This window comes from Agelaius tricolor, unplaced genomic scaffold (genome assembly GCF_023055355.1).
Source record: "Agelaius tricolor isolate 1412-34295 unplaced genomic scaffold, bAgeTri1.0.p SCAF_3, whole genome shotgun sequence".
In the NCBI taxonomy this organism is placed as follows: Eukaryota; Metazoa; Chordata; class Aves; order Passeriformes; family Icteridae; genus Agelaius; species Agelaius tricolor.
The window spans coordinates 49,766,517-49,783,799 of NW_027269263.1; the positions used below are offsets into that span (position 1 = coordinate 49,766,517).

At 44.5% G+C, this 17,283-nt stretch overlaps 1 protein-coding gene across 9 annotated transcripts in view; it reads left to right on the forward strand.

Annotated features, from left to right (window-relative positions):
- The first annotated feature begins 9,623 nt into the window (after positions 1-9,623).
- Positions 9,624-17,283, forward strand: part of PLXNB2 (plexin B2) — a 251,654-nt gene continuing 243,994 nt past the window's right edge. For 4 of the 9 annotated variants that reach the window (XM_071423795.1, XM_071423793.1, XM_071423796.1 and 1 more), the window contains exon 1: positions 9,653-10,121. The gene's annotated coding sequence lies outside the window, so the exon portion shown is untranslated. Of the gene's footprint in view, positions 10,122-17,283 lie in introns of all 9 variants that reach the window. The other 5 variants (XM_071423798.1, XM_071423794.1, XM_071423801.1 and 2 more) reach the window with 4 other exon arrangements.

The following is a 17,283-nucleotide window of genomic DNA, read 5'->3' on the forward strand; positions in this document are numbered from 1 at the left end:
AGTACAGACAGCTGCAACTTCAGTGGGATGTAGAAGTTGAAAGTCAAGTATTGTCAAAACCACAGATTTCAGAAGAGAAAACACAAATGAAGAACCTAGTGATTGCTTCCCATGACTTTTTCCCCCTCTAACAGCAAAAAGGGATGTTGAGGCTTACCCAGTGGTTGATCTAGTGGTCTGCTGCCTGCGTGTTCCATTCTCTCATCCCATTCCAATCTCATTCCAATATGCCAGTGTAAGGACCATCCTGGCAAGGTGCTAAACCAGCTCAGGGAGCAATATCATTAGGCATTCTGGAAGCAGAATATATAGATCTCTTTTTATTGTTTTCTGAGTGTTGGCTCCCAAAAGAGTCTTATTTTATGGAGTCAGATATGTACCAAACCAGACCAAAAGGCTGGGGAATTATTTGGCCAGAATCAGGGAAGGGGATGGGAACCATCAATCATTGAAGAGAACCTTAAACCAGCTTAGTTATAACGTGAAACCCCTCTTGAAGAAATTAATTGTCAAGGACGTGTTACAAGGGGAAGGACACTAAAACAGAGGGACTAGGTGTTCATTAATCATCATTTGCTACTTTCAGCATTCATTTCCTTACTCCCATGTATCACCACGCTGAGAGAACTGCTTGGGAGAGGTGCCAAAGGCAGCAGAAATATAGTTAGAGTGAATATTTGGGAGACAGGAGATATGGGTACAAGCTCCAGTTGCTGCTTTAGTATGCCTCTGGATGAACAGTCTTAAGACTCAATATCCCTGCTCCAGGCTCCAAGCTGTTAGGTGAGCGATGGCTGCTGCAGGAATCACATCATTGGGTTAGGGTTGCATTGAGGGTATTTTAGTTTGGGCACTAGGCAGCTATGCAGGACTTGGCTTAATTCCAGCATGCAAAAGGAGTATAGCTTTTTGTCTAGTTAGGTCTCCATGTTTGGCTCTTTTCTCTAATGACAGTGAAGTTCATCCTCCTAGACACTTATTTTGCTAGTTAAGTTATATTTTATTACTTTTATATAATTTTCTTTCTCAGTCAGCTAAAAAATGAAGCTAAATGCAAACCAAAACAAATCCAGCAGGACTTAATAACATCTTTGAGGTACTATAACATTGGCATAGGTCATCTAATCCTTGTAGACTTTACCTTCACTAGAAGCATTGCACACTCAATAAGCAAACCCATCAACTGACAGGATCCACACTCCCCTTACCAGCATGGTTAAATTCTTCTCCATTTCAGTGCACCATTTTCCCAAGGCCCTTTTAGCTCACAATTCCAAGTTTCATATAATAGCAGTACAGCTTGCAGAGCAACTGAGGCAATCTTTTCACTGTATTCACCACTGGCAAAGGCTCAGCTGAAGGAACAGGGCCATTGTTAAGAATTGCATTTCAGAGATGAAGCTGCCCAGTTACACAAGCCCAGAAAATAATCAGAGACCTAGAAAATTCAGAAAATACATGAAAAGTTTGAATGAATGGTAGAGGAGAAGTGTAAAGAATGAAGGCTTAGAGAAGGCATAATCACAGTTTTCAAATACATAAAGGGTTTTTGTGAAGAGACAAGAACAACCTACCTGATTTAACATCCTTGTAAACCTAAGGGGAAAGTGTTTCATCTGCAGTAAGGAAGATTCAGATGGGATATTAGGATTACAATAACAGTTAAGAGATAGACAGATGGCCTGCAAATGCTCGGACCTCCATTAATGGAGATTTTTAGGAGAACATAGAACATAGAATCATAGAATTATGAAATACTTGGGGTTGGAAGGCACCTTGTAAAACTTATCTAGTCTAACTCCCTTTAAAGAGCAGGGACATATACAACTAGATCAGGTTGCTGAGAACCCTGTCCAGCCTGATTTTGAGTATTTCCAGTGATGGGGCATTGACTACCTCTCTGGGTAGCATGTACCAGCCCTCACTGTAAGAAATTCCCTTTTATCTACTCTAAACCAACCCTCTTTTAGTTTAAAATCCTTATCTCTTGTCCTACAGTAACAAGCCCAGTCAAAATGTTTCTCCCCATCTTTCTTACAGGCCTCCTTCAGGTACTGAAAGGCTGCAATAAGGTCACCCTGGAGCACTATCTTCTCCAGGCTGAACAGCCCCAACTCTCTCAGCCTTTCCTAGTGGGAAAAGGGCTCCCAGCCCTCTGATCAATGCCGTGCTCCTCCTCTGGGCAAACAAGTTAAAATTTACCTGTAGGTGTATATGATACTGCTCCAAGTCAGGGCTATGTTTTAAATACCTCAGAGGTCCTTTCCAGCTGCCTGGGTCTGTGAACCTCCACCTGTGAGGTCAACACAGTAGACACGGTCCCAGGAGAAAAACCACAATTTGCAGAGGGCCTTCTGCATCCAGTGGCAACTCTTTGTGTGACAAGTCTTGGGAGGAGGCACCACTCTGGATGAGGAGCTTTCTTGAAGGAAAGAAGCATTCAGAACTATCAAAAAGGTGACCAAAATCCTGATTTGACTGTGTCACTGTGTAGGACAGTTCCTTGGTTGATGTGATGCGACTGAATTTGCTTTGTGATCTGCCTTCTCAGAGGAGCAGAGTTTATGCAAGAATTACTAGAATGAAATATAGCTGCAGCCTCCACTATTAATCACTTTGGAAGTGAAACCCCAGGCTTTCTTGCACTGCATACAGGAAAGGAGTACAAGCACAGACTTGATGCATATACATGTATATATATACACACACACATAAAACAGATCCATTGGAAAACAGAGCATCTGTGTTTTGTATTTGCAGAAACCTATACAAACCCTCACAATTCACTTCAGATTGCATGAGTTCCAGTTATGTGATGTGCCTGTGATAAACACGGGGTTTATTACATCCTGAGTTATTGTCCACAAGAAAATAACTTAATCTTCTAATAAATTAAAACATGAAAAAAAAAACAGGCATTTTTAAGACTGATGAAAAGAGGACATTGAGATTTTGCAATATCCTGATGAACTAGAGCTGTTTACTGCAGACAAAAGACAGCAAGTGCACTTTGGCTAGTTCTTCTTTGCATCTCTCTGAGGACAAACACCACTTTATTCTGGCCTGAGTCCAAGTGAACCAACCGTTTTCATCAAGAACATTTTTAGATACTCTGACAGAGTGGCAAAGGCACTCCAAATGTGATTAATGGCAATGGGAGATCACACCAAAGGTTAATGCTTTTTCAGCTGTTGGCCACTGTTCTCAAACCAGAGATTTGAATGCATACTGGCCACCTATTTCACCTACTCATGCAGGGCAGTTTTCATATGGCAGATGAAGATTGCACTGGAGTTCTAGTAGGCAAATGTTACTGAGATGTGCAGGATAATGGAAAGTTTATTAGTCCATCTTCGTGCTGCTGCTATCTAACCAAAATCCATCGAGTTGGATATCCCAGGCCTCAGCAAACCTCATGATTTATGTATGCCAAAAGCTGCTTTCAAATACATCCATCCTTTTACCATCTCCCATGAGCATCAAAACATCCAGTATGTCTAGCAGGATGCCATGTATTTATTTTCCATGTTGCTCACAAGGAAAAGCTGCTTTAGCAAACCTCCATGGGGTGGCAAGCAGTGTTAAGGAACAGAACTTTCCCGTTCATTACCCCATTCCATCTCTTCCCTTTGGCAGAAGCAGGTAAGATGTGATTTTTCTACCAATTTCATTGACATGAAAATAACCACTCCTAGAATCCAGGCTAATGAGCTAGAAATGTACAAGAACAAAAAAATTGCTCAACACCTTTAAGTGTGGACACTGAAATGCTGCTATTTGACATGCTGAGCTACAACAATGGCACATGATTTATTGATTAGTTGCCATTACATGAGGGAGGCTCGACTAGTCATTTAAAATACACATATTATCTTGGAAATCTTCCTTTGAATAAAAAGGTAAAATACAGCTTCTGTCATAGTAGTCAATAGTTTAATTTTCCTTCTTAACTGGAGTGTCATTTGATGAATTCTGAAAGGTCTAAATGTTTTAAAATTACAAATGCTTCTTTAATGCTGTTGTACCATCTTAAACTTCGATTATGTAAGCTGCATTCTAAACTACTATAGATCAGACACACTTCAGTAGTATAAACATAAATTTTCTGCAATATATATTTGGAAAATACTAATCACACAGTATTTGAGGTTACTGATGTAAAAAGATGCATTATTTCCAGCAGAGAAGAGGTAAATCTGATTTTCCACTTTTGAACAGAATGCTGTAATCATGAACTCTTATTTGTAATTGTCTTCCCACAGCCTACATCTCCATAATAAAATGAGCTCAAATATTAGTAGATAATTATATTTTTTTATAAAAATCATGGGGTTTTTTTCTACAACATAAATATATTTATAGAAGCATGCATGGCAGCTAGCTGATCCCAACTCTTCAACCAGTTGAAGAATTACCAGTACCACCAGGTGTAAGTATATTGGCTGTGGTTAAAATGAATGGCAGAGCAATGGTTTCAGTGTTTTGCTTGGCAGCTGCCTTAATCAAAGTTGGACATGCTGGTTTGTCTGGTTTATATATATACAGATGTGTGTGTATGGGTGTTTGTGAAGGGCTTATTTAAACAACAAAAGAAGAAGGGAAGAAAGGGCAGAGCCAAATATTTTTTGTCAATATTTTATATAAATTTTCACTTCACCTACATTTTGAAACACCACTAAACTTCCTGATGAAAATTTCTAGAAATTACATTCTTATTTTTTTTTAAATTAAATTTCTCAAAAATTCAAGATAGCTTTAAAAAATGCAAGCACTGCCTATATGAACCTCTTCATTAACCAAGGATCTCTTAACCAGGCTCACACACAGCCTGGTGCAACCAGGGCAGTGTCAGAACATCAAGTCTTGACTGTGAGGGCTGCTACTTTTAATAGTTATGCATATGCATATAGCTATTGCACACATCCATATAAGGCTTTCTCTGGATTCCACATGGAAATTGTATACAGTGCCTGCTGCTTTTTTATCTCAGACCTTTGTGCAGCAATTTATATCTGTAAAAAGTATATGTAAAACTAAACAAAAGAAAAAAATTGACTGGGTAGCATTTTGCACAGGGGTAAACAAATGTATCAAGTAAAGGTTGGTTAGGAAATACCAAAACCCACTTGCTCTGGGTGGATCAAAGATTTTCTAGCATCAAAGGAAAAAAAATGAAGGGAATTGCACAGTTAACCTTAGATTATTTCATCCCTAAACATTTTTTTCTGGATTGTTGGAAAATGGACACTGAGAAATACATCAAGTAAAGAACAACCCCAGATGTTTACAAATTGATCTGCCATGTGAGCTTGGTGCAAAGGGCATGAAAATCAGGATGTGCACAGTGACATTTCACAAATCTAATAATAACACCTTAGATTTATCTGGCATTTTTATACAGAAAGAGTAGATCCCAGAGTGATTTATGGACTGTAAAAATATAAATATGTATATTTGGGTCATTTCAGTCACTAGCAGAAGATGATGCAGTACCCTATCCAAAGCAGAGATAACACATGGAGAGTGAAAAATCCTTATAGATGCTTTGTTTATATCTTTGCTGTGAGACCAAACCTATTTAGGTAGTATCCTACTCTTGTGCTTTTTGCTTTCCCATTATTGATAAAAATTTCTTATAAAGGATGGTGGAAGCAGGAGTGCTAGGGCAGGCTGAATCTCAGTGGTTGCTCAGTACAGCTGATGAATTGCTGCTTAATGAAGAATGGGTTTTTTTTCCCTTTCTTCCCCCTCCCCACCCTTCAGAAGAGAATTGAGACATGGGACATCCCCAAGCAGGATGCAAAGAGGTTGATCAGACATGTGAGCATGCAGACAATCAAAGCCGTCTGCACGCAGAAAGTGCAATTTTCAAAACTATATAAAGGTTTTGGTGTTCTTTTTTAGCTGTTTGGGTTGCTCCCAGGTTATCTCCATGACCACGGGGCAACAACCTTCCTTCCTAAAGACTGATAATCAATCATCTGACTGTTTATCTGCCCATCAGCCCCTCATAAAAATGTCAGAACACATTGGCTAGTCGCAAACAAATGAATAAAAGAGGTAGAAACCTCAAAGATAATTAAGTTCCTAGGGATTTGTGAGCATCAGCGACCAGAGGCTCAAATGAGTGCTCCAGCAGAGAGAGATGCGGGAGGAGCTGGGCTGTAAGGGCTGCGCCTGGCAGCGCGCGGCGCTCCGGGCCCGCGGCAGCGCCCGCCCCGCTCATCCAGGAGCGGGGTCACATCGGACACCTCCCAGGAACGGGCGGCGAGCCCGCCGCAGGGAGTGAGTCAGGGCCGAAACCACAGGAAAGCTGGCTTCAGTAGTGCTGTTGATCATGGAGCAAGGTGGTTTTAATAACAACAGCTGAAAATTCGGCTCTTTTCTACAGGCCTCGAAGGTCTCAGCAGTAGGAACGATACCCTGTATGGTTGCATCTTGGACAAAATTCAGAACCGACAGCACTGGGAAGAGAAGCAGGCAGGGAAGAGGCACAGGTGTCACCTTCGGTGTAAAAGAAAATAACATGCAGAAAAAAATAACAGACGGAGAAAAAAAAATCAGGAGGATACACATAACAATAAATGGGTGATAACAAAGAAAGGAGAGATAGACAGAATGCAAAGGAAGGAAGTAAAGAGGAAATTGAAATCTCGACTAGAGTTCTGTTCAAACACAGCTGTGTCGTCTGTGTCCTGATGCTGGAGAAGGAGGGAACAAAGCTTTCTGCCCCGAGCCACACCCTGTGCATGTGCGTGACTGCAGTGAAGATCCCCAGGAGTCTGGGAAGCTGTTAATCATTAAGTCCTTTACTTGTTGCTCTTCTCTAAGCACCTCTGTATTTAGGATGTGACCTCTTTTCTTCTTTGTCTTGTTTGGTGGATGATGCTAAGGGAGGGAATTTCTCCTTTAGTCACAAATAGCAGGTTTTGATGTGCAGTTGTTGATCTGGGTTCACTGGAGGATATCTCCCTGTATCACTTCTCCATGAGTCAGAAGGATGGTGTGCTGGTTCCAAGACAAGGAAGTGCAGAAGACTATCTTGTGAATACTTTTCACCTTTGCAAGTGGGCCAAGTGCCAAATTCAGCATGGAATTCAGTAACCAGAGTGCTGTGGTGCACATTTGTGTCCCAGCTGGCAGAAGCATGGGCCAATATGCCACACTGCTGCTTTAGCACATCCAAATGTGCCTGGCAGAACAGCAGTTTATGGAGGGTTAGCAGGAAGACAGCTATCCAGGGGTGGGATGCTGTGTGGCCACCTCAAGATCCAGATCAGCTTCATAACCCCGGTCACACTTGGCAAGGTCAGGTGCACAGCAAGGAATTGTTATGGACTGGATGAGGATTCAGCACAGCTTCACTTCAGCAGCTCTTCTTTTAAATTAAATAAACTGTTGCCATTGGTCTGGCTCTGTATATGTTCACAGGAAGGCTTCCAGGCTTCTAAAAAAAAAAAAAAAATTCTCATGAGGCCAGAGCCACAGGAGCTGAACAGGAGCTGGAAGAAACTCTATCAGCCAAAGGAAGCTGTGTTGTGAGCTGGGAGGGGGGAAAGGCTTAGATTTAACCTGAGTACAGCCACTTTGAGACAGCAAAAGTGTAGCAAGTACAGTCCTGGTCAGTGATCATCAGATGGAGCAGATGTGGGCTTTTCCCCAGAGTAGAGAGAGCAGATCATAATGTTTGGAGCAGGCAGGGTAGGGGGATGAGTGACAGAGACCCCAGCAGAAAGCCCTGGGGCAGAGTATGATGGAAGGCAGAGATTCACAGCCCAGGGCACAAAGAGAGCTGCCAGGCTGGTAATTCCAGGGCATTCTGCCAAAATTTAGGGTACAACCTGGCCAGAAGCCCAGATGTTGAGAAAGCAGCCTGGAAAGTCAGGTGTTACCAAGCCCATTAGCAGCCTGTGAGTTTCTCCTTACTGGATTCCTCACAAGGATTGCAGGACGTGACTAACTCAGTTTTCCTAGGGAAGTCCCATCTCTCTCTTCAGATTCCCTTTCTCCTTTCCAGTAAGTGGAGAGGTACAGAGGGGGAATCCAGACCTTCTGAAACACTAGAGTTATGCCAGAGCTGTTCTTTCTTATCTTGCAGTGACTAAGCCCAGTCAGGTGAAGGGCAGGAAGGAAGCCAATAAACAAGGACAAGGGCCTTCTGGTGGTTAGCACAATAACTGGGCTAGACTGGCAAAATTCGGCCAGCACAGTCTGCCTCCCCGAGGCAATCCCAAAGGGAAAACCCCACAAAACTCTATATTATGTTTTAACCCACAGTTAATTCTGCAGTGGCACTTTGCACAGACAGAGTCTGAAAGCCACTTTTAACATCTCTTCCAAAAGTATAACTTTATTCTTGCCCAGGTTTTCGGGCTGATTTTTATTTATTTTTGATTTGTTGCTGTTTTGAGATGCAAAGGTAACTTTTCAGCAGCTTCCTGTTTGGGAAGCATGGCCTTTAGACCGGCTGTCTCCTGGTGTTTTAGTAGGGAGCACAACACACACAGCATTTAATGAAGCTGCACTCCAAGTGCCGAGAGCAGTTAATTAATTACTCCTTGAAACATTGCCGGTCCACATTTCACTGATGGAAAGTTACAAAGTATAAACATCCTGACCAAAGCTTACCTGAGCCATTATCCTAAAACATCCCTCCTTTAAATAGATTATCCCTACATTAGCTATCGTTGAGACAAACATAACATCTGAACGTGGAGATGACGATGCTATAGCACAGCGACGCTGTGTTCACAACAGGTGGGAGGTGAGCTCTGCAATAACTCCGTTGATCTGTTTATAGGGGAAGGCATGAAAAATTTGCACACAGGCTTTTTAGTAGAGTACTTAAACAGAGAGACAACCTGCAGAAATTGTGATTGCAGAGGATTTACCTAACAGGGAAAAACCCTGGAGTACTTCAAGTTCAGTAAAAGTGATGCCAGTGACATATTCCGGGCCCCTCATCGACAAGGGTGTTCAAGAAGGGAGGAAACGTCTGGGTGCTCAGAGACTCTGCTCAGGAGGTAAGGGGTGGCAATTGCAATGTTCCTTCATGTTCGGGAGCGTCCTCAGAACACCGCCGGGATACGACAGGTACCCCAAGGCCGTCAGGTACCGACCAGACCCTTTCCCAGCGGTGCCGCCGCCCCGCTGGAGAGCGCGGCGGAGGCCAAGCGCCGACCCCGGCCGCGGGCAGAGGCGGCCCGGAGGCAGCTCCCGGCAGCCCCGCCGCTCCCCGCTCTTCACCTCAGGGGCCCACGGGCGGCTGGGGCTCGGTGCCCCACGCTGGAGCTGCAGCCTCCGGCCCGGCCCCGGTCCCCCGGCGGGGCTCGGAGCGCCCCCGGTTCTCCGGGAGCTCTCGGCCCCGCGGGCGGCCCCGCTTCGCCGGGCTGGCCTCTGCCTGGCTGGCAGGCAAAACACAGCTCTTTGCCTGGCTGGCGGGCAAAACAAAGCGGAGACAGGGAAAGGAAAACGGGGAGAAAGTACGGCTCCCGCCGCCTCCCAGCCTTCTGCCTGGATCTCCCTGCATGAGACAGCGCTGCAAGCGGCTCCTGACCGGGGGCAGGGGGTGGAGAGAGGAGGAGGAGGAGGACGGACAGAGGGAGGGAGGGAGAAAGGGAGGGAGGGAAGGAGGGACGAACGGGAGCCTCTCTCCTTCCCTGGGCTGTTTTTTTCAGTTTCCTGTCTCGCATTGTGCTCACAGCGGATATGTGCTGCGCCTACAGGTGTGTCCCCTCCTCGCAGCTTTTCCCCGGCTCCCAAGCGTAGGCTCTGGCTGTCGGGGGGCGGCGGCGGATCGTGACCGCCATGTGATGATTATTTCTCTTGGGGCGCTTTCTCTCTCCTCTCGCTCTCTGCCTCCCCCTCCCTCGCTCCCCGCCGCTCCCGTCCTTCCTCTCGGAGGTGGTCGCAGCCGCTGCCGCCTTCGCGCTGACTCCGGCTGCGGTGGCGGCGGCGGCGGGGCCCGCCGGGAGCATGGGCGGCCGCCGGGGGCTGCCGTAGCGCCTCTGTCCAGCCCACCGCCACCCACCCCGGGCTGCCGGGGCCGCCGCTCCCGCTCGGGCAACTCGGACGGTCCGTGCCCGCGGGCTCCCTCCCGGCGGCGCCTGCACCTGTTGAAGGTAACGCAGCCCCAGCGCTGCCGCCGCGGGATGGGCGCGGAGGGGAGGGGGGAAGGTGGATTCCTCGGCGACTTCCCCCTATCTCCCCCGGCTCGGGAGCTGCTGAGTTGTGGCTAGAGCAGCTTCTCTCCTCCTCGGCTGCGGGGCCGGGGCCGGGGGTAAGCGGCGAGGGCCGGGGCGGATGGGGCTTTCTGCCGCGCTGCCCGTGACCAGATGGTTTTGGTTAAGGGGCTCCCGGGTGGCGGCTCTGGACTCGGAGCGCCTTTCTCAGCCGCCGTGCGGGGCGGGGAGGTGGGGGAGGCGCGGGGAATGGGCTCCTCCCGAGCGGCGGCCGGGGTGCGCCGGTGTCCGGCGAGCTCCCTCCGCCCCGCTCGATGCAGGCTGGCCGCTCTTCCCGGGAGTTTCGCAACCCCGAAGCGGCCGGGGTCAGCAGCCCCGGTGTCGCGGCTGGCACTGGCCCGGCGCCCACCCCGCGCTCCGCCTGCGCACCGCCGACTCGGGAACTCGTTTGGGATTTTCCTGCAAACGCGTTTTGTCTCTTTGGCAGAGGCAGCTCTAAACTTTCTTTCCTAACTGTTAATTAGATACACTGTACTTTGCTCATGTTCCGTGGAGGCGAATGGGAGTGCGAGTCTGGAAAGGCTTGTGACTCAAAGCATAGTTATTCGGGAGGTGCAGAACATCTTTGCGTGCCGCGTTCAGATGGGCTGTACCTGTAATTTGTGACTTTGCCTTCTCCGAGACTTCGTCGGTTTGGTGACATCGGGAGGCAGAAGGGATCTTTAACACTTTGGGTCCTTTCGAGGTTAATCAGGCACTGGGTTGAATATACAAAGGAGGAAGTGTAAGTTCATCGCCCCTCTGAAATCTGATGGAAAGTAACATTGCTTTTGTCCACGAGTTACAGCACTATGGTCCTGTCCTTATTGCTGAGCTTGTCATCAAATGATAACTTGCACATGAGAGAACTTATGCTTTTGTAACGAAGGCTGTTACCTTGAATGTGATGATGAGCTTATTGAACACCAGAGGGAACTCTGAATAGGTGATTCATTCAAGGGAGATATATGCTTATTTTACTGTTTATGTTCTCATTACAATGGAATCTAAGAGGAAGCAAAGGTTGGTAAGTAATAGGCTGCTGGTTTGTACCTAGGATTGACTTCAGTTTTCTTAACAGTTTTTTTCAGAAGACTTCAATTCTAAGTTTGGGCTGAAAATGTTTTCTTTTTCTTTCTTCCCCCTCCCCAAAGCTTGAAGTGTGCAACTGGTCTTGCAACAGCTATATACCATGCTATAGGCAAATCAGCTGGGAGACCTGTTCACTATTTGCTAGGGAGTTGGATTATAAATGCATGTTGGGCTGATGCTTAATGCCCTGCCTGCCTGTCAGGTTGTGAGACAGATCCAGCACACCTGGGTACGGGGGCTGCTGCCTGCAATTGATATGCCAGAATAGAACATGCTTCCAGCCAAAACAAAAGGGAGGAAGGAAGGAAGTCTACTTCCAAGCCTAGCATGGCTTGTCCTCCTTACCTAGAACACTTGTGGATCTAAAACCTAGTCGGATTACTTGTGTAGTAGAAAACAGTCTTTCTTAAAAATATATGACTTAAACAAATACAGAAACTAAATGGTGTCAGTGTTTGGGAAAGGAGTTTGAATGGTGGCTTCTGGTACCAAAAGCTGTTTAAATCATCTGAGATTATTGTAAGAAGCTAGGGTCAACCCATCAAAATGTGATATTGTATTTTGTAGTAACATGAACCCCCAAAACATGCAACTGAAGCTTTGGATGCTTGTGATAGTCTGTTACAACAGTGTTGATAACTAGGCTTCTTTGATACTCCTGGATTGTCAACGATGGGAGGGATAGTACAATAAATACACTTGTGACTCTGACTTTTGCTCCAGAAGCTGATGCATTCAGCTGTTCATCCTGTCCCCTTGCCAGAGAGTACCATTCAGGGTTATTTTCTATTGATCTTTGAATCTGCCAGAGTTTACAGATAGGCATATGAATGTGAACTGTATTTCATGGCTGTTCATATTAGTGTTGTGAAGTCTGATAGCATGAGTCTCCTGTATATCTCTCTGTTGTGACAGAGGGACAAAGCAAACAGTTGGGGTTGGCTGAATTGAGCTGCATTAGTGACCCACAGTCCATAAGTATCTAAATTCTTCTGAAATGGCAGGTGTGAGTCCAGTGAACTACCTTGTACCAGAACTTTATGGTGGGCAGAGGTGGTGGGGAGGCAGGAGGAGAGGCTGTGTGACCTTCTGCATAGGTTGGTCAGCAGCACACAAGGGTCTGGGTTTCAGAAGGATGCAGTCGATGGTGCACCTGATCAGCCCTCTCTTCCTTTCCTCCTTCATCCATTCTAGCAACCTGAAAGTGATCCAAGTTTTTTTGTTCTTTTATCTAAGCCTTTCTTTGTTCATCTGACTTGAGGACTTGTTATGTAAAATATTCTCACTAAGGGCACAGCACTACTCTGCCTGAATTTTCTACAGATGATATTGGAAGTTGGATAAAGGCTTTGTATAGCTTTATAAAACTGGGAGTTGTTTGCCTTGCATGCAGAAGATCACTAAGGACAAATTACATTTTGAAGGGAGACCTCTTCATGAATGCCTATTAAGAACAAAAAAGTCCCACTTTATTGTTGCAAATGGGTTTGGATTCTGGCTCAGTTTTGAGAAAAAGATTTGCACATTATTTATTTATTTTTATGAAGATTAAATACTAAGCATTTATATTTCTGTAATGGCTAGAATTTGGAAATTTTCATATATTTTTAAATTATTTATTGTATGAAGCACTGAATGAAGATGTTTGTTACACTGGTGTCACATTCAGAATATCGAATTACAATTGTAAAATTAAGGTAACAAGCCTAAATTGGGGTTTGCAACTTTAAGCTCTTGCCAGCAAGCAGTTAATGGCAACATTAACTGCTAGAAAAGTAATTGCTACCGTTCTTTTACTGTCATTTTGTTCTCACTCCCCTCCAGTCAGCCTGTTCCACAGAGATATCATGAATATTCACCGAAATAGCTTGGCATTGTCACTTATGCAATTTCTCATCAGATCCAATGTGTTGATGAGCTAATGTGCACTTGATTAAATGTACTTGATTTATGCAAACAAAAACTCTAGGTCCTTCTTGAAGTAAAGTTAGCACCTGCACAGCTATTAGTGAGATGAGAGTCTAAATAATTATGATGAAATTAAGTAAACAAACAACCTCGATGTGGTATTCCTCCTACTACTTCACTTTTACCTTTTTGTTCAACTCAGTAGTGGATATTTATTTTGGCTTTTCTTGCAGGTTTTCTTATGCACCATAGGAAATTGTAAAGCTCAGCTTATAGTGGAGGGTCTATTTAAATGGCTTCTACTAGAGAAAGAAACCCCAAACAATCAAGAAAAAGAGTATTATTAGCTGTAATAAGGGCAGGGGTAACTAGGATTAGTGGAGTATTACTTAAAGAGTTTTGTTTAAGTATGAGTCTAACTTGGATTTGACATTGGTCAGTTAATCCTTGTTGAAAATAAAATAAAATCATTTTGCCTAAGTGATTGAGGGGGTGTCTGTTGTACCAAAAACCAATATTTGGAAAGTAAGTGGTTTAGCCTCTTACTTTTTAATTGATCAAACACATTTAGAACTAAGGAGTTGAAAACAGACATTTTATTTAACCATCAGTGATTAATGGTACAAAAAGCTCTCTGTCTATAAAACTGATCGAATCTGGCTACAAAAAGAGGCCTGGAGTCCTTGTCCTCTGCTGCTCTGGAGGCAGCAGAGGATGGATGGAGGAGGGAGAGGACACATGTTTGCCCAACCCTGGTGCAACCAGACAGACTGGAAAGCTGTTCAGGGGATCTTGTGGACCTGGGGCTTACTTTCTTTAGGCAGATAGTAATTTAGTTATCTGTTAAAATCAAGTATTTCTGTTTCTGTCTCTGCAGTTCTATCTCTGGAAATATATAACTTTTGGAACTCTCTGAGTTTCCATCTCAGGTAGTTGAGGGAAGACTTCTCATTGTAATGTCTAAAAGTATCTGTGCTTAATAAGTGTTACTAGTAATTATTAAAAAAATCTCAGCCTCAGTGTGATGGTCAGCCCCTGCCCCGCTGCTCAGCTTTACACCACCATAATGCAGGACCGAGTTTGCCCTCAGGAATGTGTCAGCAGAGCTGTGGTCACCAGCCACGTGCTTGTAGGGACACTTGGTTTCTCTTTGGAATTCAGCTTCTGGGAGCTGGCGCCAGCACGGATTGATGATTAGCACCATGCTGAGTTCCCCAGGCTTGTCAGCCTTCATGCTCAGGGGGACAGAGTCCACCTGGCACCTTCTGAAACACTTCTGACCTTGCTCCACCTTTATAGTTAGCTTCCGAGTTTCTGCCTTTGTAGTTTCAATTTTGACATGCCCCTGGTCAAAAAACTTTGCAATCCTGCAAACATGTGAATTTAGTAGTGTGTTCTCAAGAAGTTAGTTATCCAACTAAAACCTTATTCCTGATGTTTCACTTGTTTTCTTATTAACCGGCATCACTAGTTTAAGGCCACAAGTAAAAAGTGAAGGCAGTCAGTCTTCCTGACTTACCTCTGGGCCCAGCAAGATCATGACACAGATCCTCCTAAGAGCTGTGTGCAAGCATATGGAAAAGAAGGGAGGTGGTTTGTGACAGGCAAGATGGGCAACATCAACATGGGCAAACCGTGCTTGACAAATTTGATAGCATTCTATGACCCGGGTTACAGTGTTGGTGGATAAAGGAAGAGCAACCAATATCATCTGCCTGGACTTATGCAAAGTTTGACATCGTCCCACATGGTATAGTCATCTAAACTGGAGAGACATGGATTTGATAGATGGGCCACTCAGTGGATAAGGAATTGGCTGGATGGTTGCACTCAAAGAGTTGCAGTGAATGGCATGATGTCCAAGTGGAGACCAGTGGTGTTCCTCAGGGATCAGTACTGAAACCAGCACTTTTTAACATCTTTGCTGGTGACATGGATAGTGGGATTGAGTGCACCCTCAGCAAGTTTTCCAGTGACACCAAGCTGTGGAGTGCAGACACGCTGGAAGGAAGCAATGCCATCCTGAGGAACCTGGACAGGCTTGAGACGTGGGCCCGTGCAAACCTCATGAAGTTCAGCAAGGCCAAGTGCAGGGTCCTGCCCCTGAATTGGGGAAATCCTAAGCACAAGTACAGGCTGCATGGAGAATGAATTGAGAGTAGCCCTGAGGAGGAGAACTTGAGGGCTGTTGGTTAACAAGAAAGTCAGCATGACCCAGCAATGCAGACTGGCAGCCCAGAAAGCCAACTCTGTTCTGGGCTGTATCAGAGAAGCCTGGCCAGCAGCTTGACAGCAACATAAGATGGCTGTGGCACTGTTGGAGTAGTCCAGAGGAGGGCCATGAAGATGATGAGAAGGATGAAGCACCTCTCCTATGAAGACAGGCTGAGAAGGTTAGGGGTGTTCTGCCCGGAAAAGAGGCGGCTTTGGGGTGATCTAACTGCCTTTCCAGTACCTGAAGGGAACTGACAGGAAAGATAGGGCAAGACTATTTACAAAAGCATGTAGTGACACGGCAAGGAGGGATGGGTTCAAATTGAAAGAGAGTAGCTTAGATTAGCTATTAGGAAAAAATCTGTAGTGTGAAGGTGGTGAGGCACTGGAACCGGTTGTGCAGGGAAGCTGTGAGTGAATGCCTCATCCCTGGACATGTTCAAGGCGAGGTTGGATGGGGCTTTGAGCAGTCTAGTCTAGTGGAAGGTATCCAGGGGTGCTGGAATGAGATGATCTTTGAGGTCCCTTCCAACCCAAACCTTTCTGTGATTCTATGATTTACGTAATTTGCGGTGAATGGCTTTGGTATTACTTGACAAACACAGTTATCTTTATGTTGCAGATGTCATTCTTTCTGCTTTCTCAATCCTACAATAATCCAGGAAGCTGTAGAAAAATTTTGCCACTAAAATATCCTAATTCTGTGGTGGACCTTCAAGCAGACTGATAAGAACCACTCTTCCAGATTAGGTGCATGAAAACTGCCTGTGAACAGCATGATTTTAAATAAAAACCCATGAGATGTTTAGCACTTAAACCGAATTGTTCCAGAACTTACTTTTTTATAACAAGGTATATTCATGCTAATTGCTGAACAGACCTGACTAGCATATTTCTAGCTAAACTGGATTAGGTCTGCATGTTGACTTGGATTGAAGGACGCTCTCATAAACCTGACACTAATCTTGCTGTATCTAGAGGAATTATTAATGTGATAGCTGTGTCTTAGAGAAGGAATGCAGAAAGCTTAATGTTCTGTCTATACTTACTGACTGTGTTTTAAATATGCAAAAATTTGAGGAGTGAACTCCTCACATCTTTTTCCCCAGGCCTCTTGTTTATCTTCTAGATAGTTTAAGAAGAGATAATATCTCCTTCTGACATCTAAGAGTTGTATATAAAGAAGATTTAGCTCTTACACTCCCATGGGCATCACTGTTTAGAATTTATGAAGGACCAATTTTTAACCAATGTTTGCCCTGTAGGAAAATTGTTATTGGTCAAATGTATTCAGCCAGAGTGAGAAAGCAGAGGGCAGAAAATATAAACCAAATTGATCTGGTAAAAAGGGTACAACTGAAATACAAGGTGAAGTTTACCATCCTGAATCAGGACAAGTTAGTAATCTTTTGCTGGGGTTTAAACTAGGCCTTCAAAGCAAATAAAAGCTTCTTTCCTGAAGATACAGGGCACTTGGAATAGTTAATAGTAGAAGGGTATGATTTCCTTCAGCTTGTATTAGTTAGTTAGTTAGTTTCCCTTTAATAGACATGATTATGCTCATTGCAGCTGGAAGTCAAAAATATGCAACATCTCTCTTAAAACTATCAGTAGAACATTCATTTGGCCTTCCTTAGTGTGTTGTCATTTGGCCTTCCTTAGTGTGTTGTCACAGTGTGTGTTGAACTTACATGCTATCTTCATTTAATCAGTTTGGGACAAATTGGTATAAATTTAATGTTGGGCCTGTTGAATTGTAGGGCAATAAAAGCAGTAGTTTGACCTCCTCTATTTCCAGTCTTGTGTAATTAAGTAGTTTAAAAGCTGTGAAAATTTTTTCTGTGCAACT